Source organism: Zootoca vivipara, chromosome 10, assembly GCF_965207765.1.
Source record: "Zootoca vivipara chromosome 10, rZooViv2.hap1.1, whole genome shotgun sequence".
In the NCBI taxonomy this organism is placed as follows: Eukaryota; Metazoa; Chordata; class Lepidosauria; order Squamata; family Lacertidae; genus Zootoca; species Zootoca vivipara.
In genome coordinates this window covers 25,618,645-25,627,961 of record NC_142593.1, presented here as the reverse complement: position 1 = coordinate 25,627,961, position 9,317 = coordinate 25,618,645, and the positions used below count along the sequence as shown (strand labels likewise).

The 9,317-nt window shown below is 48.6% G+C and overlaps 1 long non-coding RNA gene across 1 annotated transcript; it reads left to right on the top strand.

Moving 5' to 3' along the window:
- The first annotated feature begins 1,375 nt into the window (after nucleotides 1-1,375).
- On the top strand, nucleotides 1,376-8,526 carry LOC148684401 (uncharacterized). Its single transcript, XR_015946077.1, has 2 exons — nucleotides 1,376-1,625; nucleotides 8,156-8,526. It is a non-coding gene; the product is annotated as an uncharacterized LOC148684401 (long non-coding RNA).
- The last annotated feature ends 791 nt before the right edge of the window (nucleotides 8,527-9,317 follow it).

The following is a 9,317-nucleotide window of genomic DNA, read 5'->3' as shown; positions in this document are numbered from 1 at the left end:
TGGGGAGGGGAAACCAACAGATGAGAAGCTTCAGAGTTCTCGGTGTTCTTTACATTGTGTCTGAAGGTACGGTGTCGTCACTATTACCTCAGAGACCTAATCAGATGCTCTAAACATTTGGGGAAGCAGAACTTCAGGCAATGGAGCAGAATGAACCAAGTTTTGCAGAAGTCTGGCTTGTTTGACTTGCATATAAAACATGAGTAGCCAAACATTCTACCTTTTGTGGCAATAATATGAAGAAAGCTGCTACACAAGTTATCATTCAAAGGCATCCGCAGCTTGCAGTTAATTTAATTTCTTTTGCAAATAACCTTTTGGCCGCAGAACTGCGATGTGATTTAAATCCTGATTGGTGTTTCCGTGCAAATAGTCTGGACCTGAATTGTTTTTGGCAGGCCGTGCATGTCAAATAATCTCATTCCAGCATAACAGCAGCCAGTTTAGATACCTGTATGTATTAGGGGTGGTGCGCCAGCCCCAAGATTCAGTTCAGACCTTGGTTTGAGACTTTGGAAACTGGCCCAGTTTGTCACCTCTGTTCTGGATTTATTTATTGATTTGCCTTCAACACAGACACAGGCAGGGTTAGATACAGAGCACAGAATTAAAAGAGCCAACCAAATAATGTAATAACAACGATATATGCTATAAAAAAAACCCAACCTTCCCCTAAATACAATAGAGGAAAAAATCAGCTTACAAAACTTCAAAGGCCTGGACATATCAATCAGATTTGACGGGTGCAAAAATGATGAGAAAGTTACTGGTAATTGTATTCAATCCAGGCTTGTGTTCAGCCTCCATGCCATTCGTTGCACATAAGAGACAGAACTGAATGTCATCAGCATTGTGATGGCATGCAACCCCCCCCCCCAAAAAATATATATTGATGCCTTTTCGCAGCAGGGAATTATGTCACAGGGAACAGAAAAGAGTCCCAAGACGTTCCCTAGAAACTGGGGACCACTTCTCCACCAGTTTATGTACCGTATTGGCCCAAATACAAGCCACCCCCCCCCAAATTCTGACCTTGAAAAGTGAAAGTGCGGCTTATATTTGCGACATTACAGTATGCAGGCAGGAGCGCAGGGCCAGCGGCGTAGCTAGCCGCCTGGCTGCTCGGGGCGGCGAACCCGAAGGCACCCCGCCAGGGGTGTGTGTCCGTCGCACGCATGCGGCGCACATCATGACGCATGTGTCATGACGCATGACACATGTGTCATGATGCACGACAGATGACACACGCAACGCATGCACACACAGGAGGCATATGACGCAGCGTCGTGGCAAACCCCACGAGCAAGCCGCGGAGGGAGGCAGTCTCACTTGCATTGGGGCTTCTCCTCGATGGCGGCGGCCATCAGAGGTGGTCAGCCCCATCCAGCCTGCTGCCCCCCGTCCAGCCTGCCGCCCAGGGCGGTGCGCCCCGCCCCCCATTACTATGCCACTGTGCAGGGCAACCACCAGCAGGAGCGTGGCAAAGCAGTGCACACCTCGCGCGTAGTCCCCCTGTCCTCTCCCCCAAGGCCAGAAAGGGAGAGAGCGAGGAAGGGGAAAGGCCGCCAGCAACACGGCGCAGCTTCCCTCCCTGCAGTATGCAGCCAGGAGCAGCAAGGAAGAAAGTGGGTTATATTTCAGTATTTTTCCTTTTTTCCTCCCCCCCTCCAATTTTAAGGGTGCGGCTTATATTTGGGTGTGGCTTATATTCAGCCTAATATGGTATCTTCCTCCGATGGGCTGTGTGCATGCAGCCAGAGGCTGTGTCTGCATGGAAGCTTCCTCTGCTCATCCCTTTTCAATCCTCTTCTGGTTCTGGGAGATAGTGGTGCAGGAGAGGGTGGGGAAGCATCTGGCCCTTCACTTGCCTGATCTGCCTCTTCTTCCAACCCATCCTGTACTCCACCCTCCAGCCTGGAAGCTTCCCCTAGCCTCCAACTCTTGCCTCTTGGCCGGAACTAGTGCTATTTTTCTAGAAAAAGAGGTGTCAGAACTCATCACGAATGCCTCCCGTGTTCTCTTATAATGGCAATGACGCCCAACTGAGAGGTGCCAGAATTGAGTTCCGGTGATTTCTGGCTGGAAAAAAAAGCCCTGTTTGGAACAGTTCCCCACAAATCACTGACCCCCTCTCCAGAGTCAGACTCCAGCCCCGCTTCTAGCATCCTTTCAGTCCCTGACAATACCCAACTAGATAGGACTGTAGCCGTCATAACAATGGCGTTATCCAAGCCCTATTGACCAGAATCTCCAGAAGGACATCATGGCCTATGTTATCCAAATGGAAGCCAAACCTGGCAGCCATGGGTTCTCCATTCACCTCTTGTCACCCACTCCACCATTTGTTGTAGTATACAAGGGTACTGAAGTGCCACACAGTAAGACGGCAGGAGTTAAGAGGAAATAAATCACAGCTCTTAAATCTCCTCATATGTAAATGGCTGGTTTAAGGACAAAGAGTGACTCTCCAGATTGCAACCTGGCAATCTTAATTCTAAGTAACTGGAATTTCCAATGGACCATCCATTTATAAAGCTCTCGTCCTCGGTGTGCCAATGATGGCAACCGTTGTACGTTTGAACAACATAGAAAACTTGCTGTACTTGCCAAAACTGATCCTTCTCAAAGCGGCGTAACATAGGGTAGCCCAAGTGGTTGATGACATACATTTCCAACATGTATGGGACTATATGATCAATGGGACTGTGATTTTTTTGGCTCTGGATTTGCAAAGCGATCTCCTTCATCTGCCTGTGATCAGGCCTGGCTGCCACTCGCTGAACGCACAAAGCAAACTTGCGTGCGTAAAAGCAGAATAGTAATGTAAAAATGGTAGAAGAGGGAAGTCAAGTGCTCTAAAGTAGCTTGAATAATTGCAGACTTCTGCAGAATCAACATTCTTTCCAGGTTTTTTTTTAGTGATGCCAGGACTGAATAAAAATGCAGGATTTCTGTTTTTCAATCCCTAGGCGTGTTAAGTGCCTGTCTAAATTTAGTACAGAGGTTTAACAGAGGTTACACCACTGAAGAGTTAGTTTTAAAACTACTTCTTCTTCTTCTTCTTCTTCTTCTTCTTCTTCTTCTTCTTCTTCTTCTTCTTCTTCTTCTTCTTCTTCTTCTTCTTCTTCTTCTTCTTCTTCTTCTTCTTCTTCTTCCTGGAAGCGGGAGCTTTTCTTAACTAGAACAACTCATGTTACTAAGGAGAAGAAAAACTCAATCTTCTAAATGTATTTTTATGGAATTCGTGGAAGCTTGTTCTCTGCCCCACCCCCCTCCAACGCTGCTGCTGCTGCTCTGCCAGGGAGTGTTTGGGAGGACTGCTCCCCCTGAAGCCCACTTCCACCTTGGGCTTGGGGCGGGTCCCCCACTCCACCACAGCTTTTAAGGCTCCTGGGAGGCCTGGAACATTGCTGCTGCTGCTGCCCTGCCAGGGAGTGTTTGGGAGGACTGCTCCCCCTGAAGCCCACTTCCACCTGGGGCTTGGGGCGGGTCCCCCACTCCACCACAGCTTTTAAGGCTCCTGGGAGGCCTGGAACATTGCTGCTGCTGCTGCCCTGCCAGGGAGTGTTTGGGAGGACTGCTCCCCCTGAAGCCCACTTCCACCTGGGGCTTGGGGCGGGTCCCCCACTCCACCACAGCTTTTAAGGCTCCTGGGAGGCCTGGAACATTGCTGCTGCTGCTGCTGCTGCTGCCCTGCCAGGGAGTGTTTGGGAGGACTGCTCCCCCTGAAGCCCACTTCCACCTGGGGCTTGGGGCGGGTCCCCCACTCCACCACAGCTTTTAAGGCTCCTGGGAGGCCTGGAACATTGCTGCTGCTCTGCCAGGGAGTGTTTGGGAGGACTGCTCCCCCTGAAGCCCACTTCCACCTGGGGCTTGGGGCGGGTCCCCCACTCCACCACAGCTTTTAAGGCTCCTGGGAGGCCTGGAACATTGCTGCTGCTGCTGCTCTGCCAGGGAGTGTTTGGGAGGACTGCTCCCCCTGAAGCCCACTTCCACCTGGGGCTTGGGGCGGGTCCCCCACTCCACCACAGCTTTTAAGGCTCCTGGGAGGCCTGGAACATCAGTGCTGCTGTGAGTACTGGAAGGACTGCTCCCCCTGAAGCCCACTTCCACCTTGGGCTTGGGGCGGGTCCCCCACTCCACCACAGCTTTTAAGGCTCCTGGGAGGCCTGGAACATTGCTGCTGCTGCTGCCCTGCCAGGGAGTGTTTGGGAGGACTGCTCCCCCTGAAGCCCACTTCCACCTTGGGCCCGGGGGCGGGACCCATACTCTACCACAGCTTTAAGGCTCCTAGGAGGCCTGAAACAGTGCCGCTGCTGCTTTTCTTGTAATTCTGATGTGTTTGTAACTTTTATTGTTTTTGGTTTTTGTTTATCGTTTAGTCTGTTAGTTTGTTTTCTGTATTGGTTTTAAATTCGATTTTAAGGGGAGGGGTTAATTTTAGTTTGTAATTTTCTGTCTTTGTTTGTATTGTTTTATTGCATTAGTTTGTTTTCTGTATTGGTTTTAAATTTGATTTTAAGGGGAGGGGTCAATTTTAGTTTGTAATTTTCTGTCTTTGTATTGTTTTACTGTATTTTTTGATTTACATAGGTTTTAGGGAGGGATTTTTAGTCGGGTGTGGGAATCTGTTAAATTTTAGTGTATTTGTAATTTTTATTGTTTTTGGTTTTATTGTTTTATTGTGTTTTTTGTGTTTTTCTTTTGTTCTGTTCTTTGCTGTTTTTACAGAGGTTTTATTTTGTTTTTAAGGGGAGGGGTCAGGGCTGCCCGGGAGGGGGTCCCAGCAAGCAAAATGGCTGGGGCAGATTCCACAGGGGGTGATGCACTGGGACAACCGATCTCAGTGGTCACGGGTAGGAGGAGGAGTTACGCTAAGACCAGACCATGTCGTTACCGAGGAGGCAGACTTAGTCGTTGTCTGAGGACTATCCCTGCCTCCGGGTCTGGTCCTGACCGGACGGATATTGGAATCAGCAAGGGATACCCACATGACCTGAAGGTGCTGCTGTGCAATGCCAGGTCGATGATGAATAAGACCACTGCCATTCACGACCTGATTGTGGATGGAGGATTTGACCTGGCATGTGTGACAGAGACCTGGTTGGATGAAGCCGATGGGCCCGTTCTTGGCGCTGCTTGTCCACCAGGTTTCTCTTATGCACAGCAACCCAGGCCATCTGGGCGGGGAGGGGGGGTTGCAGTGATTTTTAGGAAGTCATTAGTTTGCACCAGGCGTCCTATTGGTAAGACGGAGTTTTCTGAGTGCATGTTCTGGAAGTTGGGCAATAGGGGCAGTACAGGATTCCTTTTGGTGTACCGACCTCCCCGCTGCACCAAGGATTCCCTGCCCGAGCTGCTTCAGGTCGTGTCGGATGTGCTCCTGGAGACACCTAGCTTGGTTGTCTTAGGGGATTTTAGCATCCATGCCGACACAACCTTACAAGGAGCCGCTCGGGACTTCGTGGAAAGCATGGCCACCATGGGGCTGTCCCTGAATAAGTCTGGCCCAACTCATAGCCGCGGACATGCCTTGGACTTGGTGTTCACCTCTATGGATGTTGGTGATCTGACATTAAGTAAAAGCGAAACAAAAGAAGTGCCATGGTCAGATCACTTTCTGGTGCAACTGGACTTCTCCGCAACCCTTCCCCTCTGCAGGGAGGTGGGACCGATTCGGATGGTCCGCCCCCGCTACTTAATGGATCCAATTGGCTTCCAGAGAGTGGTAGGGGATGTTTTATCCCATGTCGATGGCCTTTCAGCTGATTCCCTGGTGGCCCGCTGGAATGCGGAGTTAACCAGCGCTATTGACTGTCTGGCTCCGAAGCACCCTCTCAGATTGCATGGAGCCCGGACAGCCCCGTGGTTTTCCCCGGCGCTGAGGGCGATGAAACAGTCGTTGAGACGGCTAGAGCGCCGGTGGCGGAAAACTCATTTTGAATCAGACCGGACACGGGCTAGAGCTCAACTTCGAGCCTACCAAGTGGCAATGGCGACAGCGAAGAGGACCTTCTTCACCGTCTCCATCGCATCTGCAGAAAACAGCAGCAGGAGACTCTTCCAGGTGGTTCGCAATTTAGCGGAACCACCTGCTCCATCCGGGCCCAGTACGGGCCACATGATCTCCTGCAATGATTTTGCAAAGTTTTTTGCAGATAAAGTCGCTCAGATTCGGGAAGAGGTAGACTCCACCGTGGGAGCAGGGCCGGGGCGGGGGAGTGCTAGAGTCCTGTCTAGTCAAGTTTTGTGGGATCAATTTCAATCTGTTACCTCCGAGGATGTGGACAGGCTGCTTCGACGAGTGAAACCAACCACCTGTCTCCTTGATCCTTGCCCATCCTGGCTTATAAAAGCTAGCCAGGAAGGGCTGGGCGATGGGCTTCGCGGGTTGGTAAATGCTTCTCTCCATGAGGGAGCCTTCCCAGACCCGCTGAAAGAGGCGGTTATTAAACCGCTTCTTAAAAAACCATCTTTAGATCCGGCCAATATGGCCAACTATCGCCCAGTCTCAAATCTTCCATTCTTGGGCAAGGTGATTGAGCGAGTGGTTGCTGAACAACTTCAGGCACGCCTGGAAGAAGCGGACCATTTGGATCCCTTCCAGTCAGGATTCAGGCCTCATCATGGGACTGAAACTGCCTTGGTCGCACTGGTCGATGATCTCCGGCGGGCTAGGGACAAAGGTAACAGCTGTTTCCTTGTTCTGCTGGATCTCTCAGCGGCTTTTGACACCATCGACCATAACATCCTTCTGGATCGTCTAGAGGGTTTGGGAGCTGGGGGCACCGTCATGCAGTGGTTCCGCTCCTTCCTCCTGGGCCGTGTTCAGAAAGTGGTGGTGGGGGATGAGTGTTCAGACCCCTGGGCTCTCACTTGTGGGGTGCCTCAGGGTTCTGTCCTCTCCCCCATGCTTTTTAACATCTATATGCAGCCGCTGGGAGAGATCATCAGGGGGTTTGGGCTGGGTGTCCATCAGTATGCTGATGATACCCAGCTCTACCTCTCTTTTAAATCAGAACCAGTGAAGGCGGTGAAGGTCCTGTGTGAGTGCTTGGAGGCGGTTGGAGGATGGATGGCGGCTAACAGATTGAGATTGAATCCTGACAAGACAGAAGTACTGTTTGTGGGGGACAGGAGGCGGGCGGGTGTGGAGGACTCCCTGGTCCTGAATGGGGTAACTGTGCCCCTGAAAGACCAGGTGCGCAGCCTGGGAGTCATCTTAGACTCACAGCTGTCCATGGAGGCACAGGTCAACTCTGTGTCCAAGACAGCTGTTTATCAGCTCCATCTGGTACGCAGGCTGAGTCCCTACCTGCCCACTGACTGTCTCTCCAGAGTGGTGCATGCTCTAGTTATCTCTCGCTTGGACTACTGCAATGCGCTCTACGTGGGGCTACCTTTGAAGGTGACCCGGAAACTACAACTAATCCAGAATGCGGCAGCTAGACTGGTGACTGGGAGCGGCCGCCGAGACCACATAACACCGGTCCTGAAAGACCTACATTGGCTCCCAGTACGTTTCCGAGCACAATTCAAAGTGTTGGTGTTGACCTTTAAAGCCCTAAACGGCCTCGGTCCGGTATACCTGAAGGAGCGTCTCCACCCCCATCGTTCTGCCCGGACACTGAGGTCCAGCTCCGAGGGCCTTCTGGCGGTTCCCTCACTACGAGAAGCCAAGTTACAGGGAACCAGGCAGAGGGCCTTCTCGGTAGTGGCACCCACCCTGTGGAATGCCCTCCCACTAGAGGTCAAAGAGAACAACAATTACCAGACCTTTAGAAGGCATCTCAAGGCAGCCCTGTTTAGGGAAGCTTTTAATGTTTGATGGATTTCTGTATTTTAATGTTTGATGGATCTCTGTATTTTAGAATTTCTGTTTTGTTGGAAGCCGCCCAGAGTGGCTGGGGGAACCCGGCCAGATGGGCGGGGTATAAATAATAAATTATTATTATTATTATAAGATAAAAAGAATAAATGACCGAAAAAGAATTAAATGTATAAACATCTTATTTTAACGGCGACTGTAGGGTTTGTTTGCCATCTTGCTACTCCCCACCCGCTTTGTAAATTCACTGTTTTCATAAGCAAATAAGAAGAGCACAGCTGGATCTGGCAAGGCACCCTTTCTAGTCTAGTTTTCTTGTTTTCTCAGTGGCCAACCAGATGCCTATGGGATGCCTACAAGCAGGACCTGAACACAGCAGCAATCTACCCAGTCGTGACATCAAAAGACCTCAGGGACAGGGCACCATATGGCTCTGCCATGGAAACAAGGGTCGTGTGCCAACCACTGTGCGTTTTCAGTGTGTGCCCAGTTGTTTGTTGTGCATTTTATTGAATTTCATTGGTCCCTGTAAAATCTTTTGCTGTTTTGCTTTATGTTGCTGTTGCTGGCATTCATTTGCTTTATTTACAAAAGTATTTTTTACACCACCCACTTGTATAACAGGTCAAGGCAGTGCACAGCAGCACATGCAAATACTGCAAAAATAAAATACTGTAAATTAAAACAGTACAAAATAATCCCAAGAATGACTGGTTTGAACATTTGTACAAAAAATCAACAACCCCAGAAGCTTTTCTCTTGGGAATTATAGGTGTAGAACTACCCAAACAGTATAGAAATTTATGTATGTAACTACAACTGTAAGAATGTTACTTGTCCAAAAATGGAAAGATGAAGTCCCGACGAGAGATGAGTGGATACAAAAACTTACGGATTTTGCAGAAATGGCAAAACTTACCAGAAGAATGAGAAATCAAGATAACAAACTTTTTTTTAATAAAAGAATGGAAATGGTTTATTGAATATCTACAAACAAATTGTAAACAGCTAAAGACATTGGCAGGATTGCTGTAATAACCCGCAGTTTCAAAAGAATATAGAAACAAACCAAATGAATAAAAGAAGAAGTTAATTTAGAATATGCAGGTTATGATAAAATAAATTTAAGGAACAGCAGAAAGAGGAGGAAGGAAGTTGGGGTTTGAAATGTTAGAACTATTGTTAAACTATTGACATGTATATAAATGAAAACTATAAATAAACTTATATATATATAAAAGAATGACTGGCTTGTCTAAAAAAATAATGGGAATTAAACAACTAGGTAGGTCTGGGAAACCAGAGATGCTACATGTACTTTTCCCTGTTTATTTATTTGTATCACAAAAAATCTTTAATAAAAACTAAACTAAAAATATTTTGATAAATATATACAGGTTTAGCACTAGTTGAAATATGCACAGGTAATCTTCAGTATTTTAAGACTAACAGAAACAAATTGTGTATGTGTGTGTGTGAAAGTTTAATG